General features: G+C 40.2%; 1 long non-coding RNA gene across 2 annotated transcripts in view; it reads right to left on the bottom strand.

Annotated features, from left to right (window-relative positions):
• The window catches only part of LOC309660115, a 714,847-nt gene that overhangs the window by 10,958 nt on the left and 686,341 nt on the right, over positions 1-17,548 (bottom strand). For both annotated transcript variants that reach the window (XR_014263141.1, XR_014263142.1), the window contains exon 2: positions 4,499-4,581. This is a non-coding gene — a long non-coding RNA (uncharacterized lncRNA). The remainder of the gene's footprint in view (positions 1-4,498; positions 4,582-17,548) is intronic.

The following is a 17,548-nucleotide window of genomic DNA, read 5'->3' as shown; positions in this document are numbered from 1 at the left end:
CAGCGACTTAATATTGTACATATACAGACTGCTATATCAAAACCTCATGGTAACTGCGAACTGAAAATCTATAATAGATACACACACAAAAAAGAAAAAGCAATCCAAACACAACACTAAAGACAGTCATCAAATCACAAGAGAAGAGAACAAAAGAGGAAGGGAAGAAAAAAGAACTACAAAAAGAAATCCAAAACAATTAACAAAATGGCAATAAGAACATACATATTGATAATGACCTTATATGTAAATGGATTAAATGCTCCAACCCAAAAATATAGACTGGCTGAATGGATACAAAAACAAGACCCATATATATGCTGTCTACAAAAGACCCACTTCAGATCTAGGGACACATAGAGACTGAAAGTGAGGGTATGGAAAAAGATATTCCATGCAAATGGAAATCAAAGAAAGCTGGTGTAGCAATACTAATATCAGACAAAATAGATTTTAAAATAAAGACTGTTACAAGAGACAAGGACACTACATAATGATCAAGGGATCAATCCAAAGAAGATATTATAACATTGTAAATATATATGCACCCAGCATAGGAACACCTCAATATATAAGGCAAACGCTAACAGCCATAAAAGGAGAAATCAACAGTAACAGAATAATAGTGGGGGACTTTAACACCCCATTTACATCAATGGACAGATCATCCAGACAGAAAATCAATAAGGAAACACAGACCTTAAATGACATATTAGACCAGATGAATTTAATTGATATTTATAGAACATTCCAAAAGAAGCAGAATACACATTCTTCTCAAGTGCACAAGGAAAAATATACATTCTTCTCAAGTGCACAAGGAACATTCTCCAGGAGAGATTACATGCTTGGCCACAGAGCAAGCCTCGGTAAATTTAAGGAAATTGAAATCATATCAAGCATCTTTTCTGACCATAACACTATGAGGCCACCAACACCCTGATACCAAAACCAGACAAAGATACCATAAAAAAAGAAAATTACAGGACAATATCACTGATGAACATAGATGCAAAAACCCTCAACAAAATACTAGCAAACTGACTCCAACAAGACATTAAAAGATCACACACCATGGTCAAGTGGGATTTATCCCAGGATGCAAGGATTTTTCAATATCTGCAAATCAATCAGTGTGATACACCACATTAACAAATTGAAGAATAAAAACCATATGATCATCTCAATTGATGCAGAAAAAGGTTTTGTCAAAAATTCAACACCCATTTATGATAAAAGCTCTCCAGAAAGTGGGCATAGAGGGAACCTACCTCAACATAATAAAGTCAATATATGACAAACCCACAGCTAACATCATACTCAACAGTGAAAAGCTGAAAGCATTTCCTCTAAGATCAGGAACAATTTGTATGGAAACACAAAAGACCCCCAAATAGCCAAAGCAATCATGAGAAAGAAAAATGTTGCTGGAGGAATCAGGCTCCCTGACTGAAGACTATAGTACAAAGCTAGTGTCATCAAAACAGTATGGTAATGGGAATTCCCTGGTGGTCCAGCGATTAGGACTTGGTGCTGTCACTGACAGGGCCCAGGTTCAATCCCTGGTTGGGGAATTAAGATCCTGCAAGCTGCGTGGTGTGGCCAAAACAAACAAACACCACCAAAAAAAAAAAAAAAAACAAAAACCAGTATGCTACTGGCACAAAAACAGAAATATAGCTTAATGGAACAGGATAGAAAGCCCAGAAATAAACCCACACACCCGTGGTCAATTAATCTACAACAAAGGAGGCAAGAATATACAATGGAGAAAAGACAGTCTCTTCAGTAAGTGATGCTGGAAAAACTGGAGTGCCACATGTAAAAGAATGTAATTAGAACATTCTCTAAAACCATACACAAAAATAAACTGAAGATGGATTAAAGACCTAAATGTAAGACCAGATGCTATAAACTCTTAGAGGAAAACATAGGCAGAACACTCTTTGACATAAATTGCTGCAATATCTTTTTGGATCCACCTCCTAGGGTAATGATAATAAAAACAAAAATATACAAATGGGACCTAGTTAAGCTTAAAAGCTTTTGCACAGCAAAGGAAACCATAAACAAAACAAAAAGACAACCTACACAATGTGAGAAAATATTTGCAATAGAAGCCACTGACAAGGGATTACTCTCCAAAATATGCAAACAGCTCATGCAGCTCAATATCAGAAAAACAAACGATCCAATCAAAAAACGGGCAGAAGATCTAAATAGACATTTCTCCAAAGAAGACATACAGGAGGCCAAAAAGCACATGAAAAATGCTCAATGTCACTAATTATTAGAGAAATGCAAATCAAAACTACAATGAAGTATCCCCTCACACTTGTTAGAATGGACCTCATCAAAAATCTACAAACAACAAATGCTGGAGAGGGTGTGGGGAAAAGGGAACCCTCTTGCACTGTTGGTGGGAATGTAAATTGATACAGCACTATGGAGAACAGTATGGAGGTTCCTTATGAAACTAAAAATAGTACTACCATATGATCTAGCAATCCCATTCTTGGGCATATATCCAGAGAAAACCATAATTTGAAAAGATACATGCACCCCAAATGTTCATTGGAGCACTATTTACAATAGCCAAGACATGGAAGCAACTTCAAAGTCCATCAACTGATGAATGAATAAAGAGAATGTGGTACATATATATACAATGGAATATTACTCAGCCATAAAAAGAATAAAATAATGCCATTTGCAGCAAGATGCATGGACTAAGAGATTATCATACTAAGTGACATAAGTCAGACAGAGTGACAAATATCATATGATATCACTTACATGTGGAATCTAAAATAATGATACAAATGAACTTATTTACAAAACAGAAACAGACTCACGGGACTTTCCCCAGTGGCACAGTGGATAAGAATCTGCCTGCTAATGCAGGGGACACAGGTTCGATCCCTGGTCCAGGAAGATCCCACATGCTGCAGAGCAACTAAGCCGTGTGCCACAACTACTGAGCCTGTGCTCTAGAGCCCACAAGCGACAACTACTGAGCCTGCGTGCCACAACTACTGAAGCCCACGTGCCTAGAGCCCATGCTCCACGGCAAGGGAAGCCACCGCAAGGAGAAGCCCACGCACTGCAACGAAGAGTAGCTCCCACTCTCCATGACTAGAGAAAGCCTGTGCACAGCAATGAAGACCCAACGCAGCCAAAGAAAAAAAAAAACAAGAAGAAACAGACTCATGGACTTCAAAAACAAACTTTTAGTTACCAATGGGGAAAAGTTGGGGGGAAGGATAAAATAGGAGCTTGGGATTAACATTCACACACTACCACATATAGCATAGATAACCAACAAGGAACTACTGTATAGCACAGGGAACCCTATGCAATACTCTGTAATAACCTATATGGCAAAAGAACCTGAGAAATGGATACATGTATACGTGTAACTGAATCACTTTGCTGTACACCTGAAACTAACACAATGTTGTAAATCAACTATACTCCAATATAAAATAAAAATAAATTAAAAAAATAAAATTGCATGTCACCCCCTCAATTAAAAAGAAGAAGATCTATGACAAGTAATATAAACCTTATCCCATGTAATCCTTCCACTAGTGCCATTTTGTAGAAGAGGATATGGACTCAGAGAGAGGTTAGGCAAATGTCCTGAGGTGACAAGTGGTGCAGTTGGGATGTGATTGCACAGCCTGTGTATTTTCCACCCAGCACAGTGTTTCCCTGTACCATGAGGTCAGCTCAGTGCAACTTGCTGTAGTCTATTAAAGTTATTCAAGATGTGATGAGACTATTATATTTATGTTTGTATTAGTCTTCTCAGGCTGCCATAACAAAACTCCACAGACTGAGTGGCTTAAATGGCAAAAATTTGTTCTTGCACTGTACTAGAGGCTGGAAGCCCAAGATCAAGGTGTCGGCAGATTTGGCTTCTTTTGAGTTCTCTCCCTTTGGTTTGCAGCAGCCCTCCTCTCACTGTGTCCTCGTGTGGTCTTTCCTCTGCGCGCGGACATCCCTGATGTCTCTCTCTGTGTCCAAATTTGCTCTTCTTATAAGGACACTAGGCAGATTGGATTAGGGCCCACCTTAACAGCTGCAGTGAACATAATTTTTGAATACTTCTTTTAAGGCCTTGTCTCCAAATATAGTAACATTCTGAGGTACTGTGTGTTAGGGCTTCAACTCATGAATTTGGGGGGCTGCAGTTCAGCATATAACCATATTCATACTGCCAGAGTTGGGCTGTGGGCTGTGTAGGACCAAGAACCATCCTTGGGGTGCAGAAGACCCCAAAGAAAATCATAAATTTCCTCTGTCTCTTTCCATACAAGTTTTTCAGAGTGGGAAATTTGATTAGAATTGACAAACGGGGAAGAGTTGAAAAGTACATTGTGAAAGAAATAAATGGCAGCTGATGAAACCACTTCCTCTTCTCCTCCATCCCTCTGCTGCCCCTCTGAGATGCTTACTTATTGATCACTCATTCGTTTATTCAAACATCATTTACCTGGTCCCGATTCTGTACTGAGGCAGCATGCTAGACATTGACGATGCACCAGCATTACCCCTGTTTGCATGGGGCTTCCCTTCCTGTAGGGGAAACAGAAGGTAACAAACACAATAATTACACACTGGGATAAGCCCTGTAGCTTGGCTGGTGCAGGATGTGTTTGAGGTTGGTGGTTGGGTATGGTTTCTTAAGGTGGTGATGTTTAGGCAGAGACCTGAACCATGAAAAGGAGCTGTCTCCTGAAAAGTTGATGGAAGAGGTTTCCAGACAGAGGAAACTTCTTGGCAAGTGCGAAGTCTTTCAGCAAGAAAGGAATGTTCTAGGAACCGACTGAGCCCAGGTTGGTAGCACAGAGTGAGGTTGGAGAGAAAAGCAGGAAAGAGTGCTCAGAAGCTGTTGGCTGTGTAAGAGTATCCCGAACTGGGGACTATTACCCTTTTATGAAACCCATTCAAGGGATGAGCTTCAGGCAGAGCTGGTGCAGATCAGACCTTGCTCATGTAGTAAGATTTGAAGGAAGTACTGAGGGCTGTCCTAACCCAGAAATCTAGCTTTCACAATCCTTAGCATCTATTTATAGAGCCTGCCATTCTATCACTAAAGCCTCCTTTATCTTTCAAATACCTTTGCTTTGTCTGGAAAGAGGCTCCTGTTTGAGTACAGATAACCGTGGCAGCTTATCTCATTAGACCTATCCACAGGAGTGGAGCAGTTTGTTGGGGAATAATATTTGTTTTGGGCCCTGTCTGAACCATACCCAACTCTGAAACTGGCCTCTTTAACAACATCATCTATTTCTTCCCTTGAGTATTTCTGATATTCTTTTCCCTGTCTCCCCACTCCCACCAAGTCACCATTCCTCAGTCTGCAGACCCTTCCCCACTGTCCCAGTCTGTCCCCGCTCCCTTCTGCACACAGCTTGGGACTCAGTGTGCACACGTCATGTCCTCATTTCTGTCTCAGATTTCTCACCTTGCAAACTTCAGCCACACCTATGATGCAGACCCCAAATCTTGAGCAATTGGATCATCTGCTGTCTCCATCCTGACTGTAGTTTCTGAGACACACTGAAGAAAATCTCATAACCTTGCTGGTTGGCTGTGAGATCCCCCTTACTGCTGATACATTTTCGCCAGATGGACCACTGCCCTTTTTCCAAACTATAATTCATTAACACATTTCTCTTCTTTAGGCTTCTTGGTATATGCAGAGAAATAACTCGTGCTTTGAAATCACAGTTGTGGGTTCCAATCCCCACTGTTCTTCTTTACTTACAGCTGTGTGGTCTTGGACATCCTATTTAGTGTCCCTGAGCTTCTGCTTCCTTATCTCTAAAACAGGTTTAATAAAAGCTGTTCACTGTGTTCAGTTTGAATGAAGCAACCTGTTCAGCATTTAGTTTGGTGACTAGACTGGTGATTGATGATAAGCAATGTAGATTCTCTTCTTCTTGTCTCAAAGCTCCAAGAGCAGATGCTACATTAGTAGAACCTCCAGAGTCCAAGGAACATTATGCAGCCTCTTTAGAGGAAGCCAGGCCAACTCCTGGCTGTGAATCCCATGTGATTGCCAACATCAGAGGCAAAGGTCTTCTTTCATCAGTCCTGCTCTCCAGAGTGGTGTCCTATCTCTAATCACAATAAATTATGTCTCAGTCTCATAAATTCAAGGAACACTGCTAAATTTTCTTCTCTTTATACCCAAGGCCAAAGTTCATGTTGAATTTAATCAGAATGGAAGTGGAAACAGGAACAAGCAACCTGCAAGATATATGTGTGACAACTAATAAATATATTTCAGTACAACTCCACTGCCTGGAGAGGAAAAAGAGCAACAGAGCCACGACAGCTATCAAAAAAGGAAAAATAATTAATGGCAATGAGTAGAAAATGATTGCAATGTAATCACGTTGCTCATGACCCACAGGCTGGAAAAATTAATTTAAAGGACATTTTCCATATCTTCTGAGTAGATATCAAAGATAAAATACAATTTTTATTTGTATTTTTTATACAATTTTTATTTGTATAAAAGGCTTCCCTGGTGGTGCAGTGGTTAGGAATCTGCCTGCCAATGCAGGGGACATGGGTTCGAGCCATGGTCTGGGAAGATCCCACATGCCATGGAGCAACTGGGCCTGTCCACCACAACTACTGAGCCTGTGCTCTAGAGCCCGCGAGTCACAACTACTGAGCCCATGTGCCACAACTACTGAAGCCCGCACACCTAGAGCCCGTGCTCTGCAAACAAGAGAAGCCACCACAATAAGAAGCCTGTGCCTTGCAACGAAGAGTAGGGCCCCCTCGCCACAACTAGAGAAAACCCACACGCAGCAACGAAGACCCAATGCAACCAAAAATAAATAAATAAATTTATTTAAAAAAATACAATTAAAAAATGTAGGCAGTGTTTTATGATAGCTGCATGGTCAACTCTAAATTACTCTTTAATGTAGGGAGGTAGGAGGTTGACCAGAAAGCTTGAAAATGACTTACAGAAAGCCAATAACTCTTTAGTACCTACTATGTGCCTTGAGTAACTTCTAGGTTACAGCATATAAAGGGGTTCCATATGCCTGTCTGTTATAAATGTAAGCATGATGAATATCCGCTACTGCGATTCTTCAGTATTTTATTTTGAAAGTCAGTCAAGTCATAGGCAACATTCATAACTAAATAGCATTCCATTGCATGAATATAGCATGATTATTCATTCCACCATTGGTAGACATTTAAGTAGTCTCCATTTGGGAACATTCATAGCCATGTATCTTTTCTAGGAGTAAGAGTATACTAGATGTATATGTAGTCATAAAACTTCACCTGAACTCCAAGCTAACTCAATAGCTCACTTCACTTTTACTCACCCTTTCCTATACAGATAGGAGGTAATTTAATGCCAGGATATTTGATCTATCTGTTGCTGTCTCTTAAAATTTCCCGGGCCTGGGGCATTTCCACATCAATAATACAGTCAGTGGCAAACTGAGCCCCTTGGCTAAGAGATGGCATCTCTGCATCCTTAAATGCCATTTCATAAACAGAGTTTCTCTTAAACCATTTTTAAATTTTTCAGAAGGAGAAGCAAGTCCCCTTCAAACATTTACGGTTTTTTTTCTTAACCGTCTGTTAATGTGATTTGGGGGCATTTACTTTTTTCTAACCAAGGATATTATATGGAATCCAATTAAATGCAGCAACTATTTATTTAGCAACTATTATGAATACTGAATATGCTGGGTGTTGTGAAAGACATCAAGTCACACAAAACAGAGTCCTAGCTCTCATGAAGCAAACATTCTCCTCACAGAGAAAATATTTAAGCCCTTCCCTTCATTCAAAAAAATACAAAATGTTATCCACCTCACTCCTCCAAAATCCAGATACCTGACAACTTTGTCTGTTGAGGACTTAGCCAAGAAGCAAACTCACTGTAAAATAGATGCCACAAAGTACATTCACTACACACACGGGATTCCCTTGGTCCTTACTCATAGACTAGGAATACTTTTTATGTGCCCACAATGTTTATTAAGCTAGCCATCTGGTTTATAAACCTACCACAAGTCAGGACTCACAAATAAAAAGAGGCAAGCAGGGTAGCAAGGACAAGTGACAGCAAACTTGTGACAGCAATGGAAAAAAACCAAAGAGCGTCAAAAAAGCAGATAAGCACACTGACACCTTAAACGATGTACACAAGGACAAACTGGCCTTCATGAATCAATAGGTCCTGAGGCACTTCTGCATTTCATCAGAGCCCAGGAACAGCTGAGCCTATTACTGGCCTTGGTGCATTGAGATAAAGTCAACTCAGTCTATTCTAGGTAAGAAGGAAATTGAATGTGCAGTAAATTTTTAAGAATTTCTATATAAAGGGTTACACGTTTTAAAAGCTCTGATGCTTAAATCAATGACATTTTTTCTAGGTCAGAAACTCAGGTACCTCTTACCTGTCATTTCTTAAGCTCTGTTATATGCCATGAGCTATATATATATATATCCCTCTACCTCAAAGAGAAAGACCATTATCCTTACTAAATTGAGATTCAGAGAGGTTAAGAAATTTTCTCAAAGTCACACATCTGCTATCTGATTGATCAAAGATACAAACTCTTGACTTTCTGACTCCAAAATCCACGTTGTGTCATTATACCACATGTCTTTATTTATCCCAGAGTCACCTTTCTAAGGGTTACTAAAATGATGCCTTTTTCTCCATGTATACTTCCTAAAATTAATAGTAAAGTGTTCAAGTACGTAACACAGAGTTATCAGCACGCTTGATTTACATATTTGCCTCAGGGAATAATTAGATATCCAGGTTGCTACTGTGTTTAATTTGTACCTACCATACGCCCCAGTGCCCTGTGGAGGGAACATATGAAGAAGTGTTTCACCTGACTGCTGAGTTCTCCAGATCCTGGAGTTCAAACACTGCTGGGAGACAGGGGCAGGCTCACACCAGAACTTCTGGAGGTCAGCCTGGCAGTGAATGAGGGAGGGTATTCTGTCTAATTTCAACACAGATATAGAGGCTGCATCACATGGGCATATTGACTCGGCAAATGAAAAGACCTCAGAGTTTTGTTCTAAAAAAGCAGTTTATGGAAAGACCTGGGATAGAAAGAAAGCTCTTGGGTACACCCAGTGACATCCTTTGGAGGAGGGATCAAGGCCAGATCCCTGGAGGTCACAATTCATCTAGACATATATTTAGGAAGAGCAGGGCCAGAGCTAAGAGGGAGCCCAAAACTCCAGAATCAAAATAAATAACATTTTAATGCAATACTTTAAAAAATGAAAATTAATACAAAAAGTTCATGATAAACGAAATATCATAAGTTAAATAAAAATAGGATTAGTGTTACTGTTTTTTTCTTCTGCTTCAGGATTCAGTATGGCTTTGCACAACACCAACAGAGAGTTAACATAAATGTTCCTTTAAAAAAGGAGGGTGAATACATGGCTGTAGAATGATGGTGATGTGGGGGACTATTTTTAAATTACAAGGGTCACTAGATGGAGGAAATAATAATTACCTTCCTGGAGTCTTTTAAGTCTGGGAGGGAATTGTAGCATGAGATAGTAATTCTCAGTTGTACCTCTGCTCAAAATATCCCCAGTGAGAGCCATGGCCAAGGAAAGCAGCCTAAAAGTACCATTAAATTGTAGACCTGTTGATGTTGGGCTTGGCCCTGTGACTTACTTGGCTTGTGGAACATGGAAAGCAGTGAGAGTGTGATGTACCGAGGCTAGGCCTTAAGAGACATCACATGTTTCCACTCACTTTCCTTCTATCATTGCCATGAAAAGAACATGCCCCAGGTAGCCTGCTGGTCCCAAAAGAATGAGAGTCACATGAACCCAAGATAAGCCAAACCCATGGTCTGAAGCCACGCCCAGCCAATCATGTTGGAATCATCAGGGCTGCCCAGTCTCCCTCAGAGATGCATGAATAGACAAGGCTTATTATTGAGGGATTTTTGTGGTTGTCTGTTACACAGCAATAGCTGACTGATACATTGTCAATAAGCCAAAACATTCAGTAATTTCATAAGCCTTTGCATAGATCAGTGATTATCAACCCTAAGTGTACAGTAGAATTGCCTGGACAGCTTGTTAAAAATAACCAACACCCAGGCCCCCACCTCAGACCAGTTGTTTCAGAATCTCTAGTGGTGGTTCTTGGGCATCAGTCATTTTTAAAAGCTCCTCAGTTGATTTTCAAATGTGCAGCCGGGGTCGATAACATTGATGAAGATACAAAAATCTTATCAGCAGCCTGAAGAAGTATATCTGTATGTTCATTTACTATGGCTGGGCCATCCTTCTCCCATACTAGAGAGGTTTGACTGAAAGCAGGCTTGGCTGGGAGTTAAACAGTATCCAAGATGCCCATAAGCTGAGGTGACTAATAGGCCTGGTGAAGTGCTAGAAACAGAGGATTATACTCTAATGTATGTGCTATGAAAATATTGTGTGGATAGCAAATCTAAACATATTCAACAAGAAACAGAATAGATGGAGAATGGAAGTTAATGTGTGGATTTGAACTAAGGGGGAAAAAGGAGAATTGATGGAACACAGAAATCAAGGACTAGGAGTAGAAAAGCAAAAATTGGTCAGAAGTTTGCTATGGATTCCAACAGTATTAGAATCATCTAGCAAATGTAGAATCCCAGGTCCCATCCCACATCTCCTTAATCAGAATCTGAATTTTAATGAAATAACCCAGGTGATCTGTATGTATATGTATATATATTCAGATTAGAGATGCACTAGCTTAGAAGGATCCAGGAAATGAAGTGCACGTACCTCCAGATGATTTTTATATTCTTCTTACGTATGACTGTATGACCAGGCCAGGTACTATTAAAGGGGATGAGGCGGGACATGAAATGTCAGGTGTGCAGACATCCAATTAATCCAATAGCTATTCTAATTATTTAAATTCCATACTTTAAACAATGAGGGTTAAGACACCAGAGACTCTGATTTAATCTGAGGTAAGACCCAAGCATAGGCATTTTTTTAAACTACCAAGATAATTCTGAGCAGCCAATGTTGAAAATCACCACTTTCTGTCCTTTAAAATTAAAATCTGAACTGCTAAAAGACTGTCTTTATCAGCTATGATTCCAGAAATAGTATTAATATATATGCTTTTATTTATTTGTTGTTTAAATTAAAAAAACTTTTATTGGAGTATAGTTGCTTTACAATGTTGTGTTAGTTTCAGGTGTATAGCAAAGTGAATCAGTTATACATATACATAGATCCACTCTTTTTTAGGTTCTTTTCCTTAATATATATGTTTTTAAAACTTAGCTGGGGCTTCCCTGGTGGCGCAGTGGTTGGGAATCTGCCTGCCAATACAGGGGACACGGGTTCGAGCCCTGGTCTGGGAGGATCCCACATGCTGCAGAGCAACTAGGCCCGTGAGCCACAGCTACTGAGCCTGCGCGTCTGGAGCCTGTGCTCCACAACAAGAGAGGCTGCGACAGTGAGAGGCCTGCGCACCACGATGAAGAGTGGCCCCCGCTCGCCGCAACTAGAGAAAGCCCTCGCACAGAAACGAAGACCCAACACAGCCATAAATAAATAAATAAATAAAAAAATTAAAAACAAAACAAAACAAAACAAAAAACTTAGCTGCCTCCGTATCAATCTTGGTTCAACCCCTTACAAGCTGTATGACTTTGGGCAAGTCACTTAATCTGTTTGCCTCAGTGTTCTCATCCATACAAAAGGGATAATAATGGTAAGTACTTCATAGCATCGTCATGGAGAGTAAATGACTCGTGTGTATGAAGTACTTAAGAAAAACATCTGGTATAGAGTTAGACTTGGTAAATGTAAGCAAAAATGATGCAGATAAGGCAATTTTGGAATTAGAGGAATGAATTGAGTGTTATGGGCTGAATGTTTTGTATCCCCCCAAAATTCATATGTTGAAGCCCTAACTCTTGATATGATGTATTTGAAGGTGGGGTCATTGGGAGGTAATTAGGTTTAGATGAGGTCATGAGGGTGGGGCATTCATGATGGGATTAATGCCCTTATAAGCAGAAGAGGACAGAGAAATCTCTCTCTTCGAACACATACACTGAGCAAAGGCCATGTGAGCACACAATGAGAAGATGGTCATCTGCAAACCAGGAAAACAGCTCTCACTAGACACCATATCTGCCAGCACCTTGATCTTGGACTTCTAGCCTTCAGAACTGGTAGAAATAAGTGTCTGTTGTTTAAGTCACATGGTCTATGGTATTTTGTTATAGCAGCCTACAGGGACTAAGACCCTGATACAATTGTATATAATCTGAGAGAATTATGCCAGGAAGCTCATAAATAAGGATAAATTAGTTGGCAAAAATTGAGATCTACCATTCTGGATAGGATCTAAATAAACTCTTTTTATGGCAAGAAATTTTCTCCTGAGGTCCTGTCTTATTTCCTTATGATTCATCTGATATTTTAAGGTGGACTGGATAACTGCCCCTGCTGAGGAGAAACCTAGAATCTCTGAAGAGAAAAAATGTGGGATCTGGTATCAGAGGGTCTCAGGTCCTATCCCAACTCTGCTTAAACTCTGACCTCTTTACTCCTGGGCATATACCCAGACAAAACTATAATTTGAAAAGATACACCCAACCCTACGTGCACTACTTACAATAGCCAAGACATGGAAATGACCTAAATGTCCATCAACAGATGACTGGATAAAAAAGATGTGGTATATACAATGGAATATTACTCAGCCATTAAAAAAAATGAAATAATGTCATTTTCAGCAACATGGATGGACCTAGAGATTCTCATACTAAGCAAAGGAAGTCAGAAAGATAAAGACAAATACCATGTGGTATCCCCTATATGTGAAATCTGAACTGTGACACAAATGAACATATCTATGAAACAGAAACAGACTCACAGAGAATAGTCTTGTGGTTGCCAAGGGGAAGAAGGGGTAGGAGAGGGAAGTACTGGGAGTTTAGGATTAGCAGATGCAAACTATTATACACAGGATGGATAAACAACAAGGTCCTACTGTAGAGCACAGGGAACTATATTCAATATCCTCTGATAAACCATAATGGAAAAGGATATGAAAAAAAATATATGTGTATAACTGAGTCACTTTGCTGTACAGCAGAAATTAACACAATATTGTAAATCAACTGTACTTCAATAAAATTTAAAAAACCAAAACTCTGACCTCTTTGAGCCTCGATTTGTTCATCTACCAAAAGGAAATAATGACAAAGTGGTATACAGATAAAATTAAATAGCTGGTGTCTGAGAGAAACACCCTGAAATTATCCTGTGAAGGTTAATTGTTATTATTTGCAGAGAAGCCTTTTCCAAAACACCTTGAGCGTTAGGCTGACTCTTCCTTAGATTCCAAAAATTTCCTAAAGAAATTGGAGATCTTGTCTCCATCTTAATGCCTCTATTCCCATAATTTCCAGGCTTCTGTTAGACATCTAGTCAGATTTTAAAATAGCAAGTTCAAAGGGGAAGTAATCATTTTCAATGAAGTCTTAATTATCTAGTACAGTGGCAAATAAATAAGGACTCGTTTAAATAATCAATAAATCCAGACCTTGACCAGAGATGTGCATGCATTTTTTCCCAGCCATGTTCCACAAGTTTCCGATTGGCATTTATCTTTACTCAGGTTCACTGCATGTAGTTGTGCAGGTTGTGCACTGCGTACACAAGGGGGTGACATCACACAGACTAAAGCTCTCTCACCCTACGCAGAGCAGACCTACCCAGCTCTACATGGCAGCCTGATTTGGCCAACCACGTTCCTGTCTCACGCAGGGAGCTATTTTCTGAGAAAGGAACCATGGATAAATCATCTTTACCTTCGAAATTCCCTACGGATCAAACCTTGTTAAACCCAGCCTTCCTGTGCCCTATAATCACCACCAGCTAATAGATGCTGAGCAAGGCTGGGTTCATAGGCTTACTGCCTGCATAGTAGTACCAGGCCCTGTACTTGTTTGGTGCTCTGCTGTCCCCATCTTGAGAGTCATAATAATTTTTTAAACAAGGAGCCCCATATGTTCATTTTCTACTAGGTGCTGCAAATTATGAAGCCAGTCCTCATGCTTAGAGTAAATAAAATTCAAAAGCTCATCAAATTGTATCCAGGTTTTGGAAGGCTTATAAGCAGATTGCTACCAGGGATTTATATATATTAAGACAGTGACCTGCACACACCTCCCTAGGAAAACTACTTCAGAATCATTTGGGGAGTTTGAGAGTATGCAGATTCCTGGGCACCATAGGCTGGAGATTCTGATACAGTAGGTCTGGGTCTCGGTTATATTCTGGTTTTTTTTTTGTTTTTTTTTTAATACCACAAGTCATTTTGATATGCAGCCAGGTCAGAATATTATTGCTTTGGGACGTGCCAGGCTGGTCTTATTAAGAAGTGGAATCAGGAGGACTGAATTTGAGTTAAAGCTCATAAGCTCTCCTTTGAGTGTTCACTGAGATTAGGGCAGCGATCTATTCTGAGGCTCTATCATAGTTACTTTCCTAGGAGCCTAAGAAAAGGACTTTAGACCTTGAACATGGGAGAAATGGTTTTTAAAAGCCAGGAGTTTTTTAATTAGATGATGCTAAAACCCAAGATTAAAAGATAAGAGATTTTTGCTTTTTTTCCCCTCCTCCTGTCACTAGATTTTTAGTGACTGGACAGTATGTCCCAAAACACCCCTGAAGGACTGCGACCTAAGAAGAGAGAAAATGGGGAGGGAAAACGAGAAGATATGTTGGTGCATGAATGCCGCTTCTGGAAAGTTCCATGGATGGAAGGATGTTCCAGGTGTGTATTTCAAGCAATAACTGAGCACAGGGTCAGATTGGGAGGTGTAATAAACTCTCCTTAGCTGAGGTTTCTAATGAGGACCCGACCCTGGCATATTTGTCTGTCTTTCTGGAGGGTTCCCAGCTCCCCAAGATGGCAGCTGGCCCTCCTCCATGAGCTCAGCAAGAGCCCCTCCCCTGCTGCGCCCAGGGCTGAGACTCCTCACAGGAGACCAGAGCTCTGCATGGTCACAGCATGTCACGTGTGCTCTGTTTTCAAGTCTCTCTGTTGTTTGTGTGTTTCTTTGTTTCGATTTGTTTGTTTGTGACAGGTTTCTATATGTTGTCTAGATAAATAAACTAGTAGGTAAACCACCATTATATCCTAAGGGTCTGTTTGGAGAGAATCATTGTCAGTTTCTCCCCTGCAGGGAAGAAAGAGTTCCTATATATTAGGAAACTTTTGGAAAATCTTTCTAAATAGAAAGTAAATTCATTCAGTCAGGTTTATTCAAGGCTAGCTGATATCAGGAAAATTATGACAGAACATCCCTGAATCATTATAGAGCATTATTTGCAAGTAGGAGTGGAGGAACAGGAACAGAAACATCTCCCTGGCCAGATTAGATCCCTTCCCATGACTACAACCGTCCACTTTAGGACAGCTGAGCTCTCAAGGCTCCTTCCCCAGAACCCTACAGAAATGTTTCAGACACCCTGTCTATTTTTGAGAGTTAAACTGGCAAAAGACCCGAGGAGTCTCTTCCTGGTGTGACATCCTCCCACTTCCCAGTGCATGACATGGGTTAAATGGAGTCTGGTCCAAGGTCAGAACTGATGCTTGGTGACTCCCAAGCTCTCACTTCACAGACTTCCTGTACAGAACCAGATTCCCTTCACCTGGCAGTGCTCTGAAGAGACGCGTCGCTATCTTAAGGGAATACTCTAGCTTTTAATTTAATGGTTGCCAAGATCAGCAATCTTAGACGTGTGGTTGTCAACTCTCCTAGGAGGCTTCTTCAAAGATCGAAAGGACCCCGAGGAACTGACTCTCCAAAGTGTTAAAAGAGGCCGTGCTGGGCTCATAAATCATAGGGAAAAAGGACATCTGAACTTCCCTCTGGGGGACTATGATCTAGGCTGTCTTAACCACACTTTTTTATCCATTAAAGTAATTAAAATGTGAACAAATAAAATATTAGTAGAAGCAGATAAAATATTTACAGATTTCAGTAGAGTTTTTAATAGCACTAAGTCTGTGAAGGACTGCATAGAAAATTGGAGAAGATCAGCTCTTTGGAATACAGGAGACTGCAGATCAGGGCTCAGAGGGAACAGGAGTGAGAAATGGGCTGAAAATAGGGGATTCACGAATGGTCTTTACTCAGAACAACAGCATTCATTGGGCCCTGTACCTTGGTCACCCACCTACCTCTACTCAAGGCTGGAGATACTGGGCCTGAAGAGAAGGAAATGCAATCTAGTTCCTACATGATCCAAGAATAACCCACCCTCACAGCTATGTAAACTCCAGCTAGCGGTTTTCAACTTTCCACATCAACTGCAAGACAACCGCAGAACTCTTGATGATATTTGCAGAACCACATGAATGTTAAAGATCCTGGCTATGGTGAGAGAGGTGAGGAGGGAACAAGAAGGGGAAAGTTAGGGGTGTTAATATAGAGAATATAGAGGGAGTGAGTTGTGATAAAATTTAGGAAATGAACAAAAACAAAGCACTACACTGTTATTTAAAGTTGCAATGGGACTTCCTTGGTGGCGCAGTGGTTAAGAATCTGCCTGCCAATAGAATCTGTCTACAGGGCACACGGGTTCAAGCCCTGGTCGGGGAAGATCCCACATACTGTGGAGGAACTAAGCCCATGTGCCACAACTACTGAGCCCACACGCCACAACTACTGAGCCCACTCACCACAACTCCACAACTACTGAAGCCCGTGTGCATAGAGCCCGTGCTCCACAGCAAGAGAAGCCAATGCAATGAGAGGCCCGTGCACCACAACAAAGAGTAGCCCCTGCTCGCCGCAACTAGAGAAAGCCCGCACTGGGCAATGAAGGCACAATGCAGCCAAAAAAAAAAAAGATTAACTTTAGCATTAAAAAAAGAAAGTTGCAACGATGACCAACAGAAGTAGAATGATAATAACATAAAAAAAAAAAACAATGAGAGGAAGGGAAGGAGGGAATCACATGGTATGAGTGAGCTAATCCTTTATCATCATGAAATAAATCAATAAGGGGCACCTAATTTTTTTTATATCAAATAATTATCTGGAGTTGTGAAGTTAAACAGAACTAAACCAAAAATGATTACAAGGGCTTTTCTTTGGGGAGTAGAACTGCTGGTTAGAAAGGGGTAGAGGTGAGACCATTGCTTTTCATAAAATCTTTAGTATCATATCATTGTTTTCATGCATATGTATGAGGTGATAATGCAGGTGAACTCTGGAGGCCTTACCATCTGTGTGATTTTAGGCAACTTCACCTAATTTCTCCATGCCTCATGTCATTTATATAAAGGTCGGATTAATAATAATGTTTACCCCATATTGTTGGAAGAATTTAGTGGGATGATGTAATTAAAACATTTAGCACAATGACTGAACAACAGTAACTTATCAATAAAGACTGGCTATAATAATAATTATTGTTGTCACTTATAACTTGCTTTTATCCACTTAATATATCATTAACAGCTCTA

The sequence above is a fragment of the Balaenoptera physalus genome, assembly GCF_965194825.1.
Source record: "Balaenoptera physalus genome assembly, chromosome: 4".
In the NCBI taxonomy this organism is placed as follows: Eukaryota; Metazoa; Chordata; class Mammalia; order Artiodactyla; family Balaenopteridae; genus Balaenoptera; species Balaenoptera physalus.
Note: the sequence above shows the minus strand (reverse complement) of the source record. Positions and strands in the feature narration are given on the sequence as shown.